Here is a 10,698-nt window from a genome sequence, read left to right as displayed (position 1 = left end):
ACGTGGGGAAGGCTGGTGGAAGGACCTTCGTCCTCTTCTTCATCCTCATCCTCACTGAGGGACCTCCATGGGTCAGGTCGCGTATCACATCCTCACATCCACATCGTTTGCATATTCCACGGCACTTCACTAGTTCTCCTTTGATTTTCGTTTGCTCTTTTGACAAACATAGATTGAACTTTGAGATATTATTACGGTATGATAATTACTCCCTTTATCTACATATAAAAGTCCTTGTGCGAGTACATGCAATTGCTGGAAAAGTGGTGTGGTGTGGAGTGTGGTGTGGTGTAGTGTGGGGTGGAGTGGTGTGTGGTGGGGTGTAGTGTGGAGTGGTGTGCAGTGTGGTGTGTGGAGTGGTGTGGTGTGTGGAGTGGTGTGTGGTGGGGTGTGGTGTGTGGAGTGATGTGTGGTGTGTGGAGTGGTGTGGTGTGTGGTGTGCAGTGGTGTGGAGTGGAGTGTGGAGTGATGTGATGTGTGGAGTGATGTGATGTGTGGAGTGGTGTGGTGTGTGGAGTGGTGTGATGTGTGGTGTGTGGAGTGGTGTGATGTGTGGAGTGGTGTGGTGTGTGGTGGTGTGTGGATTGGTGTGGTGTGGAGTGGTGTGTGGTTTGTGGAGTGGTGTGTGTGTCGTGTGTGGTGTGGAGTGGTGTTTGGAGTGGTGTGTGGTGGTGTGTGGAGTGGTGTGTGGTGTGTGATGTGTGGTGTGTTGAGTGATGTGTGGTGTGTTGAGTGATGTGTGGTGTGGTGTGCAGTGGTGTGTGGTGTGTGGAGTGGTGTGGTGTGTGGTGTGTGGAGTGGTGTGTGGTGTGTGGAGTGGTGTGGTGTGTGGAGTGGTGTGTGGTGGTGTGGTGTGTGATGTGTGGTGTGTTGAGTGATGGGTGGTGTGGTGTGCAGTGGTGTGTGGTGTGTGGAGTGGATTGGTGTGTGGAGTGGTGTGGTGTGTGGTGGGGTGTGGATTGGTGTGGTGTGGAGTGGGGTGTGGTGTGTGGAGTGGTGTGTGTGTGGTGTGGAGTGGTGTTTGGTGGGGTGTAGTGTGGAGTGGTGTGCAGTGTGGTGTGTGGAGTGGTGTGTGGTGTGGAGTGGTGTTTGGAGTGGTGTTTGGAGTGATGTGGTGTGTGGAGTGGTGTGGTGTGTGGAGTGGTGTGTGGTGGTGTGTGGAGTGGTGTGTGGTGGTGTGTGGATTGGTGTGGTGCGGAGTGGTGTGTGGAGTGGTGTGTGGTGTGGTGTGTGTGTGGTGTGGAGTGGTGTTTGGAGTGGTGTGGTGTGTGGAGTGGGGTGGAGTGGTGTGTGGTGGGGTGTAGTGTGGAGTGGTGTGCAGTGTGGTGTGTGGAGTGGTGTGTGGTGTGGAGTGGTGTTTGGAGTGATGTGTGGAGTGGTGTTTGGAGTGATGTGGTGTGTGGAGTGGTGTGGTGTGTGGAGTGGTGTGTGGTGGTGTGTGGAGTGGTGTGTGGATTGGTGTGGTGCGGAGTGGTGTGTGGAGTGGTGTGGTGCGGAGTGGTGTGTGGATTGGTGTGGTGCGGAGTGGTGTGTGGATTGGTGTGGTGCGGAGTGGTGTGTGGTGGTGTGTGTAGTGGTGTTTGGAGTGGTGTGGTGTGTGGTGGTGTGTGGAGTGGTGTGTGGTGTGTGATGTGATGTGTGGTGTGTTGAGTGATGTGTGGTGTGGTGTGCAGTGGTGTGGAGTGGAGTGGTGTGTGGTGTGTGGAGTGGTGTGGTGTGTGTGGAGTGGTGGGGTGTGGATTGGTGTGGTGTGGAGTAGGGTGTGGTGTGTGGAGTGGTGTGTGGAGTGGTGTGTGTGTGTGGTGTGGTGTTTGGAGTGGTGTTTGGAGTGGTGTGGTGTGTGGAGTGGGGTGGAGTGGTGTGTGGTGGGGTGTAGTGTGGAGTGGTGTTCAGTGTGGTGTGTGGAGTGGTGTGTGGTGTGGAGGTGTTTGGAGTGATGTGTGGAGTGGTGTGGTGTGTGGTGGTGTGTGGAGTGGTGTGGTGTGTGGTGGTGTGTGGATTGGTGTGGTGTGTGGAGTGGTGTGGAGTGGTGTGTGGTGTGGTGTGTAGTGGTGTGGTGTGGAGTGGTGTTTGGAGTGGTGTGATGTTTGGTGTGGTGTGTGGTGGTGTGGTGTGGAGTGGTGTGTGGTGGTGTGTGGAGTGGTGTGGTGTGTGGTGTGTGTAGTGGTGTTTGGAGTGGTGTGGTGTGTGGAGTGGTGTGTGGAGTGGTGTGGTGTGTGTAGTGGTGTTTGGAGTGGTGTGTGGTGTGGAGTGGTGTGTGGTGGTGTGTGGAGTGGTGTTTGGAGTGGTGTGTAGTGGTGTGGTGTGGTGTGTGGTGTTTGGAGTGGTGTGGAGTGGTGTGTGGTGTGGAGTGGTGTGTGGTGGTGTGTGGAGTGGTGTGTGGTGGTGTGTGGATTGGTGTGGTGCGGAGTGGTGTGTGGAGTGGTGTGTGGTGTGGTGTGTGTGTGGTGTGGAGTGGTGTTTGGAGTGGTGTGGTGTGTGGAGTGGGGTGGAGTGGTGTGTGGTGGGGTGTAGTGTGGAGTGGTGTGCAGTGTGGTGTGTGGAGTGATGTGTGGTGTGGAGTGGTGTTTGGAGTGATGTGTGGAGTGGTGTTTGGAGTGATGTGGTGTGGTGTGTGGAGTGGTGTGTGGTGGTGTGTGGAGTGGTGTGTGGATTGGTGTGGTGCGGAGTGGTGTGTGGAGTGGTGTGGTGCGGAGTGGTGTGTGGATTGGTGTGGTGCGGAGTGGTGTGTGGATTGGTGTGGTGCGGAGTGGTGTGTGGTGGTGTGTGTAGTGGTGTTTGGAGTGGTGTGGTGTGTGGTGGTGTGTGGAGTGGTGTGTGGTGTGTGATGTGATGTGTGGTGTGTTGAGTGATGTGTGGTGTGGTGTGCAGTGGTGTGGAGTGGAGTGGTGTGTGGTGTGTGGAGTGGTGTGGTGTGTGTGGAGTGGTGTGTGGATTGGTGTGGTGTGGAGTAGGGTGTGGTGTGTGGAGTGGTGTGTGGAGTGGTGTGTGTGTGTGGTGTTTGGAGTGGTGTTTGGAGTGGTGTGGTGTGTGGAGTGGGGTGGAGTGGTGTGTGGTGGGGTGTAGTGTGGAGTGGTGTTCAGTGTGGTGTGTGGAGTGGTGTGTGGTGTGGAGGTGTTTGGAGTGATGTGTGGAGTGGTGTGGTGTGTGGAGTGGTGTGTGGTGGTGTGTGGAGTGGTGTGGTGTGTGGTGGTGTGTGGATTGGTGTGGTGTGTGGAGTGGTGTGGAGTGGTGTGTGGTGTGTGGAGTGGTGTGTAGTGGTGTGGTGTTTGGTGTGGTGTGGAGTGGTGTTTGGAGTGGTGTGATGTTTGGTGTGGTGTGTGGTGGTGTGGTGTGGAGTGGTGTGTGGTGGTGTGTGGAGTGGTGTGGTGTGTGGTGTGTGTAGTGGTGTTTGGAGTGGTGTGGTGTGTGGAGTGGTGTGTGGAGTGGTGTGGTGTGTGTAGTGGTGTGTGGAGTGGTGTTTGGAGTGGTGTGTGGTGTGGAGTGGTGTGTGGTGGTGTGTGGAGTGGTGTTTGGAGTGGTGTGTAGTGGTGTGGTGTGTGGTGTGGTGTGTGGTGTTTGGAGTGGTGTGTGGTGTGGTGTGGAGTGGTGTGTGGTGGTGTGTGGAGTGGTGTGGTGTGTGGAGTGGTGTTTGGAGTGGTGTGGAGTGGTTTACTCAGCTCACACAAACATTTGTTTATACCATCGAAAACATGCAGGGAAAGAAGTTTCTGTTCAGCATCGTGTTTAGCATTTTTCAGAAAGAAAGAGATGGGAGAGAGAGGGGAGAGAGAGAGAGAGAGAGAGAGAGAGAGAGAGAGAGAGAGAGAGAGAGAGAGAGAGAGAGAGAGAGAGAGAGAGAGAGAGAGAGAAGCTCTCTGAAAATGGAATCCTTTCGTGATTCTTCATGAAGGATGTGGCTCTGAGAAGCTGAGAGTCTATGAAGTGAGCAGGTCTTATACGGAGCTGCCTGCACTACGTAGAATACAGTATAGGAATTAGAATTACAGTAGAAACATTAGCAAGAAAACAGAATACATCATTTTAACAGTATTATACTGTGTAAGCACTGTGCATCCCTCCAGAGAATACGTCACTGCACTGGTGTGTGTTTTCAGTCATTGATAGAAAAAGTATCTTTTGTGGTGGATTTCACAGAGCACCCTGAATTTAGATTTATTGATTGATGGAAGGAGATTTTCACAACCTCAGAATCAGGTTTTGTTTTTCCAGTAAATCTTTTTGGAAGGTATCTAAATAGGTCACGATGATCTGTTCCATGTATGTAATATTCTCAGTATAAAATGGTTGAAGTTGGTGGTTTTAAATGTAACCCTGGGGATCCCACTGAGTCTGCCTTTGGCCTCTCATCCAAAACTCCTGATCCATACCTGGCTCAAAGTGCTGCTGGTATTGAGTGGGATCAGGTGTGTTAGGGTCGGCCTCAAACTGGACACAGACGCATTATACAACAGGTTATCTGGAGAATCTGTGAGGTATTATGTTCAATCTTTAAAAGGTTCCTTTTTGGCAGACAAATGTTGGATGTCCTGAACCAAAACAAACCTGTAGTAAACACCACTGTACTGTCAACATGTATAACAGTGTCAACACATCCTCCAGCGTTCTCTGTGTAAGCGGAAGCGGGGCACTAATTAATTCAGCTCAAAGATCATCGTTTATTCATGTATGCTATATCACTGCATGGAAAGTAGTCCTAACCCATTGTCTCCTCCGTGTTTAATTATTTAAAAATCTTGATTTTCTCATCCCGAGTTTGTCTGACACATGCATATCATCTCCAGTGGACTAACAGGCAGAAATCTGACCTTATCTGGGAGCAGTGACTGAAATACATATGTATTCAAGAACCCTGAATTTGAATTAGAACTCCCAGACTAAGAATATCAACCAAACTTCGCCAACATTAGTATTGGCGGCATATCCCGACTTAAAACTATGAATATGCCGCACGATATTGCGGGACGTCCTGCTCGCTGTAGTCTGGTGAGGTTCCATACGTGCCCTGGCAGTGGAATCGACAGGGAACGTCTTTCAAACGTGTCCGAGCAGGCGAACCATTTTCAGTGTGAGAATATCAAGGCCAAAAGCACTGAGCAGCAGGTCTAGTTATCACCCAAGGTTATTACAGATCGGTATGAGGACGCCCAAAATAACCCAGCAAGAGAAGAAGTAAGGAACAGAGTATCGTGTGACACAGTGTGTGACGAAACAGGTCTGAAAGTGTGAAAGTGTGACTTTCAGACATGGTGATATGTAATCTTGATGTTGTTTGGTCACATCATTTATCATGCTCAGTATGAAAATTCACGGTCAGTGCTTGCATGATAGATTAAGGATGCTAATATAACTATAGTCATTACTCAGGATTTGTCATTCTTTGCCATGCTAAAACGCATTTTGTCTAAGTGATGAATAGTAATAAGAGGTCCTGGGGCATTGTAATATGGTGTATTATTATCATAAGAACAGCAAGGTGTTAAGGGCTTAAGATATAACCTGGGGACTGATTGACTGGTAGTTATAGCTAAAGCATAAGGCTAATCGTTATGAGCAGTGATTTGGGGGACATGGGTGGGTGATGAGAGAGCGGGGGGGGGGGGGGGCAGGAAGGCAGTTAAAGGCAGCAGCTAGACCTCTGGAAGTCATGGTCTTGTGACCTGCAAGTGCTCCACTGGGTCGCTACTTTTTCATTAGCGGCCCGCCCTGAACCCATTTGATTCAGGATTCAATTAAACAGCCGAACATAATCTCCCCACGTCATCCTAATGACCCCACATGTTCCTTTTATTGAGGGAGTACATTTGAAGAGGGAACCCCCTCCCCCTCCCCCTGTGTGTGTGTGTGTGTGTGTGTGTGTGTGTGTGTGTGTGTGTGTGTGTGTGTGTGTGTGTGTGTGTGTAACTGCCTTTATTCACAGAATAATATTCCCCTCCTGATAATGTACAGAATCTTTATCACAGACCAGACATCTTCTCTGCTGCCAGCCTGCTGTGTCCACCGTGTACCCAGTGGTGAGGTTCACCAGACTGATAAAGGCCACGTCAGCCTGCCCAAGTTTAGCCCTTCACCACGAGACCTCCACCCTAGTCTCCTGCAGCTGGTGGTGGTGGTCTTCTGCGTCCCGGGCTTAGCTGAGGAACCTTTAACCTTTACAGCACCGAACCAGTGAGTGCTAAATCCAAGCCCAATACCATTATCATCAGCATGTCCAAAGCAGCCATGGATCTGTCAAAGTTCAGTTGAATCCTGATTGCCAGGTCCTTCTGGTACTATAAACAGTGCTATAAATAAACCAGAATGAACAATATGTTCTATTAAATCAATTACCCAGTGATCCAACTGATTTAATCCATGTTTTCCTGTTACTGCTCAGCGTCTGGTTCTTGGTTCTTCTCCTGTCCGGTTTCCTGTTTCCTGTTTATTCTTGTTTCTTGTCTTTCTTGCGTTGTCTGCCCCTTGTGTTGTGTTATAGTATCACATGCTGTTGTTTTGTGTCTGTATCTGATTCCCAAGGCTTTTCACTCTGGACTGCCCCGTGTTTGTGACTCTGCAGCTACCCTTAATAACCCTAACCCAGCTCTTCTCCGAATGTGTGTGTGACCTTCAATCTCTCATCGTTACGCTCTCCTCAAATGGCCCTGAGTGGAGCTAATGGAATCGTCGCCTAGATCTCCCAAAGCGCTTGCAGTGCACAGTAAGTCCAACATTAACCAGGTATCATGACGCGGTTGAAAGGGTATCACCTATGTAACAGTTAATTTCATGTGATTTGGAAAAAATTATGATGCAAGGCCAATGGCTGTTTAAAGGAACGCGTGATAGAAATATAATGCCCTGGCTTTTGTAATGGTGTTGTAATATGGTACTCTGAAGGTCAGCTTCCGTTCTGCGTCATTTAACACATAAGATTGCATGGATTCAGTTCAGTTCACTTCAGAATCATGACATATATAATGTAGACACAATATAATCCAAATGAGAATGAAGTGGGATTGGAAAATGGAGAAAAGGCGTTTTTGTGTATCTGCCGCAATGTAAAGGATGTATTTTTACTTTCTTCCCTATTATATAATACAGGGAGATCTCACTTTCAGTTGGAGTATAAATCCTCCCTTATTTACTCATCATTCTGCTTCATCTTCCTGTACTGTGGACCAGGATGAATATCGTCAGACTAGATGGGGTCCGTGACTGGACACAGAGTGCTGGAGTATTCCTTCACGCCCCCCCTGCCACCAATCAACTCCCTCATGCCCCCCTCCACCACCAATCACAGGCGCCATTAAAACACAAACACTTCACCGGCTCACCATTTGAAAATTGAAATGAAGGTACAGCCCCTGACCTCGATTGCCCCTCCCTCATGATTGAAGGTCCTGCCGTAACCGTGGCGTGGGGGAGGACGAGGGGCAGGGTGTGGTTTGGACGTGTTGCTCCGGTGTGGAGACCCATCACCAGGGCGGCCAGGCTTGCTCTCTTACCCTCACTCCCAGAGCTCCAGTCGCAGGCAGACACTCGATACGAAAGGTGGGAAGAGCTGGAATAAATCAATGACGTCCGTCAGAAGTCTTCGCCCAAGGTGCTCAGCCAGGCGGGAGCTGCTTCCTCTCTGCCCAGAGGAGACAGCCGTGGGTCTACGCAGAGGACACCATGTTTTCCCTTAAGTAGACTGTGAAGTGGCCCAGCACAGCAGGTTTTCACTAGATAGAAATTTAGATTAATTTAGAAAAATTAGGCACAGAAAGTGCACAGTATGAACCTGATATGACTCCTCTCATCCACTGACCAACAACGTTTAAGAATGCTTGTAAGCAGGTAACTCATCTGGGAGTCACGTCACATAATGCTTTGCTTACAGGGTTAGCACATTGCATGTTGCTTAGCATTGTGTTTTAAACTCAAAAACATTAATGATACAACAAATTACAAATTAGGCTTTGATTTTCTTGGACAAGTGTCACCACAATATTAAGCATATATTTAAACTGCATATTATTTTTATTATTTTTGCACTAGCAAACGGTTTACACACTCAAAGCTGTGCATGGCTATATTAGTGCATGAGCATACTAGTGGATCAGCACATGTAGCATGTTTTGGAGATAAAGTTAGAGAGGCGAGATTGAGATGGTTTGGACATGTACAGAGGAGGGAGGAGAGGTATATTGGTAGGAGGGTCTTGAGGATGGAACTTCCAGGCAAGAGGAGGAGAGGTAGACCTAAGAGGAGGTTTATGGATGCAGTGGTAGAGGACATGAGAGTGGCTGGTGTGTCAGTGGAGGACACTCAGGACAGGGCCAGATGGAGGAGTTTGATCCGCTGTGGCGACCCCTAAACGGGAATTGCCGAAAGAAGAAGAAGTCCTCACTAAACATGAATCTTTCCTATTGGCCTATTGGCCTGTCTACACATGTGTAGCATTGTTGTTCCCCCCGTCCTGGGTGTCTCCATGGCTGTATCTACCACTGCTCAGTAATGTGCTGTTGTTTATGTGTGGTGAGGGAGTCAGTTACAGACATGACCTTGAGGGGGGAGGGGGCATCTCAAGCATCGCCCGGCTGGTACACTCATCCCTCAGGTCAGCGGCGGATCTAACACGGCCGTAACACAAGAGGACGCTGGGGTGGGAGCAGCCGCTGGGTGACAGGGCGATCTTGGGGGAAGACCACAGGACGTCCTGTGGAACAGGAGAGGGGACAGAAGCGGGACCAGCAGGACGAGGCAAGGTTTTATCTTACACCTTCACAGAGACAACATCCACCAGGAAACACATGACACAGTGTGCCAAGCCTTGATCACTTACTAATGTCTTTCCAACTAGCAGTATGTGGTAATAAGAACTAGTATGTACATTAAGGACAATAATAACACACGTGTCTTTAAAGCTATCTTTCCTATATCTGTATTGGGCAAATGGGATCTATGAGAAATGGATGTTGTAACGAGGGGTGGGTGTTGTATGGAGGGGTGGGGGGAGGTGGGTGGATGGGTGTTGTAACTAGGGGTGGGTGGGGGTGGTTGGATGGGTGGTGTAACCAGGGGTGGGTGGGTTTGGGTGTTGTATGGAGGGGTGGGAGGGTGTGGGTGGTGTAACCAGGGGTGGGTGTCTCTTTCAGAAGAATAATCCTCCATAGCAGGTGGAGCAGATGAAGCAGGTGAAGCAGGTGGAGCAGGTGCAGCAGATGAAGCAGGTGCAGCAGGTGGAGCAGGTGCAGCAGGTGGAGCAGGTGAAGCAGGTGAAACAGGTGCAGCAGGTGCAGCAGGTGAAGCAGGTGGAGCAGGTGAAGCAGGTGAAGCAGGTGGAGCAGGTGGAGCAGGTGAAGCAGGTGGAGCAGGTGCAGCAGGTGGAGCAGGTGCAGCAGGTGAAGCAGGTGAAGCAGGTGCAGCAGGTGAAGCAGGTGGAGCAGGTGAAACAGGTGGAGCAGGTGCAGCAGGTGGAGCAGGTGAAGCAGGTGGAGCAGGTGCAGCAGGTGAAGCAGGTGAAGCAGGCGCAGCAGGTGCAGCAGGTGGAGCAGGTGCAGCAGGTGAAGCAGGTGGAGCAGGTGAAACAGGTGGAGCAGGTGCAGCAGGTGGAGCAGGTGAAGCAGGTGGAGCAGGTGCAGCAGGTGAAGCAGGTGGAGCAGGTGGAGCAGGTGAAACAGGTGGAGCAGGTGGAGCAGGTGAAGCAGGTGGAGCAGGTGAAGCAGGTGGAGCAGGTGAAACAGGTGCAGGCGCCACTGGGATTGATGGCAGGAAACTGAGAGTCGTCCGGCTCACCCTGTTTCTCACTTACATCTCCGACTCTCATCTCGAAGGGGCAGGTCTGGTCAGGCAGGTCCTGTCAGGTGGATACGGTTGGATGGGTCTCGGGAGGGGCTGGTCAGGTGGGCAGGTTATGGTGATGGCGTCACCAAACAGACCGGTTTTGGCACTTTTTTGAAGACGCAGACTTCCTCCACAACAATATCATGAAGCAGCATGAGGGATCGTGTGCTATAGTCATCGTTATGGGAACCTTGAGAGGCCATTCTGTGTGGAGTGGAATAAAATGTGATTCAGGAGTAGATTCAGAATGAGTGTGGGGTAGATACACAAAGAGTGTGCGGTAGATTCAGAATGAGTGTGGGGTAGATACACAAAGAGTGTGCGGTAGATTCAGAATGAGTGTGCGGTAGATTCAGAATGAGTGTGGGGTAAATTCAGAAAGAGTGTGCGGTAGATTCAGAATGAGTGTGCGGTAGATTCAGAATGAGTGTGGGGTAGATTTAGAAAGATCGTGCTGTAGATTCAGAAAGAGAGTTCGGTAGATTCAGAATGACTGGGGTAGATTCAGAAAGAGTGTGCGGTAGATTCAGAATGAGTGTGGGGTAGATTCAGAAAGTGTGGGGTAGATTCAGAATGAGTGTGGGGTAGATTCAGAATGAGTGTGGGGAAGATATTCAGAGTGAGTGTGGGGTAGATATGGGGAAAGCACTGAAGCCCAACATCGTCCATATGATGGGTTAACTGGACTGAAGATGCCACTTCATTACACTAGAGTTACACATCCTGCAGGCAGCTAGCCATTTACTTTCCCTACCTCTGACTTTTTCTTTATGTGTGTGCGTGTGTGTTTGTGTCTATAGGTGTGTCTGTAGATATGTGTGTGTGTGTGTGTGTGTGTGTGTGTGTGTCTATAGGTGTCTGTAGATATGTGTGTGTGTATGTGTGTGTGTG

Source organism: Brachyhypopomus gauderio, unplaced genomic scaffold, assembly GCF_052324685.1.
Source record: "Brachyhypopomus gauderio isolate BG-103 unplaced genomic scaffold, BGAUD_0.2 sc93, whole genome shotgun sequence".
Taxonomy (NCBI): Eukaryota; Metazoa; Chordata; class Actinopteri; order Gymnotiformes; family Hypopomidae; genus Brachyhypopomus; species Brachyhypopomus gauderio.
The sequence above is the reverse complement of the archived record's forward strand: the minus strand, read 5'-3'. Positions refer to the sequence as shown.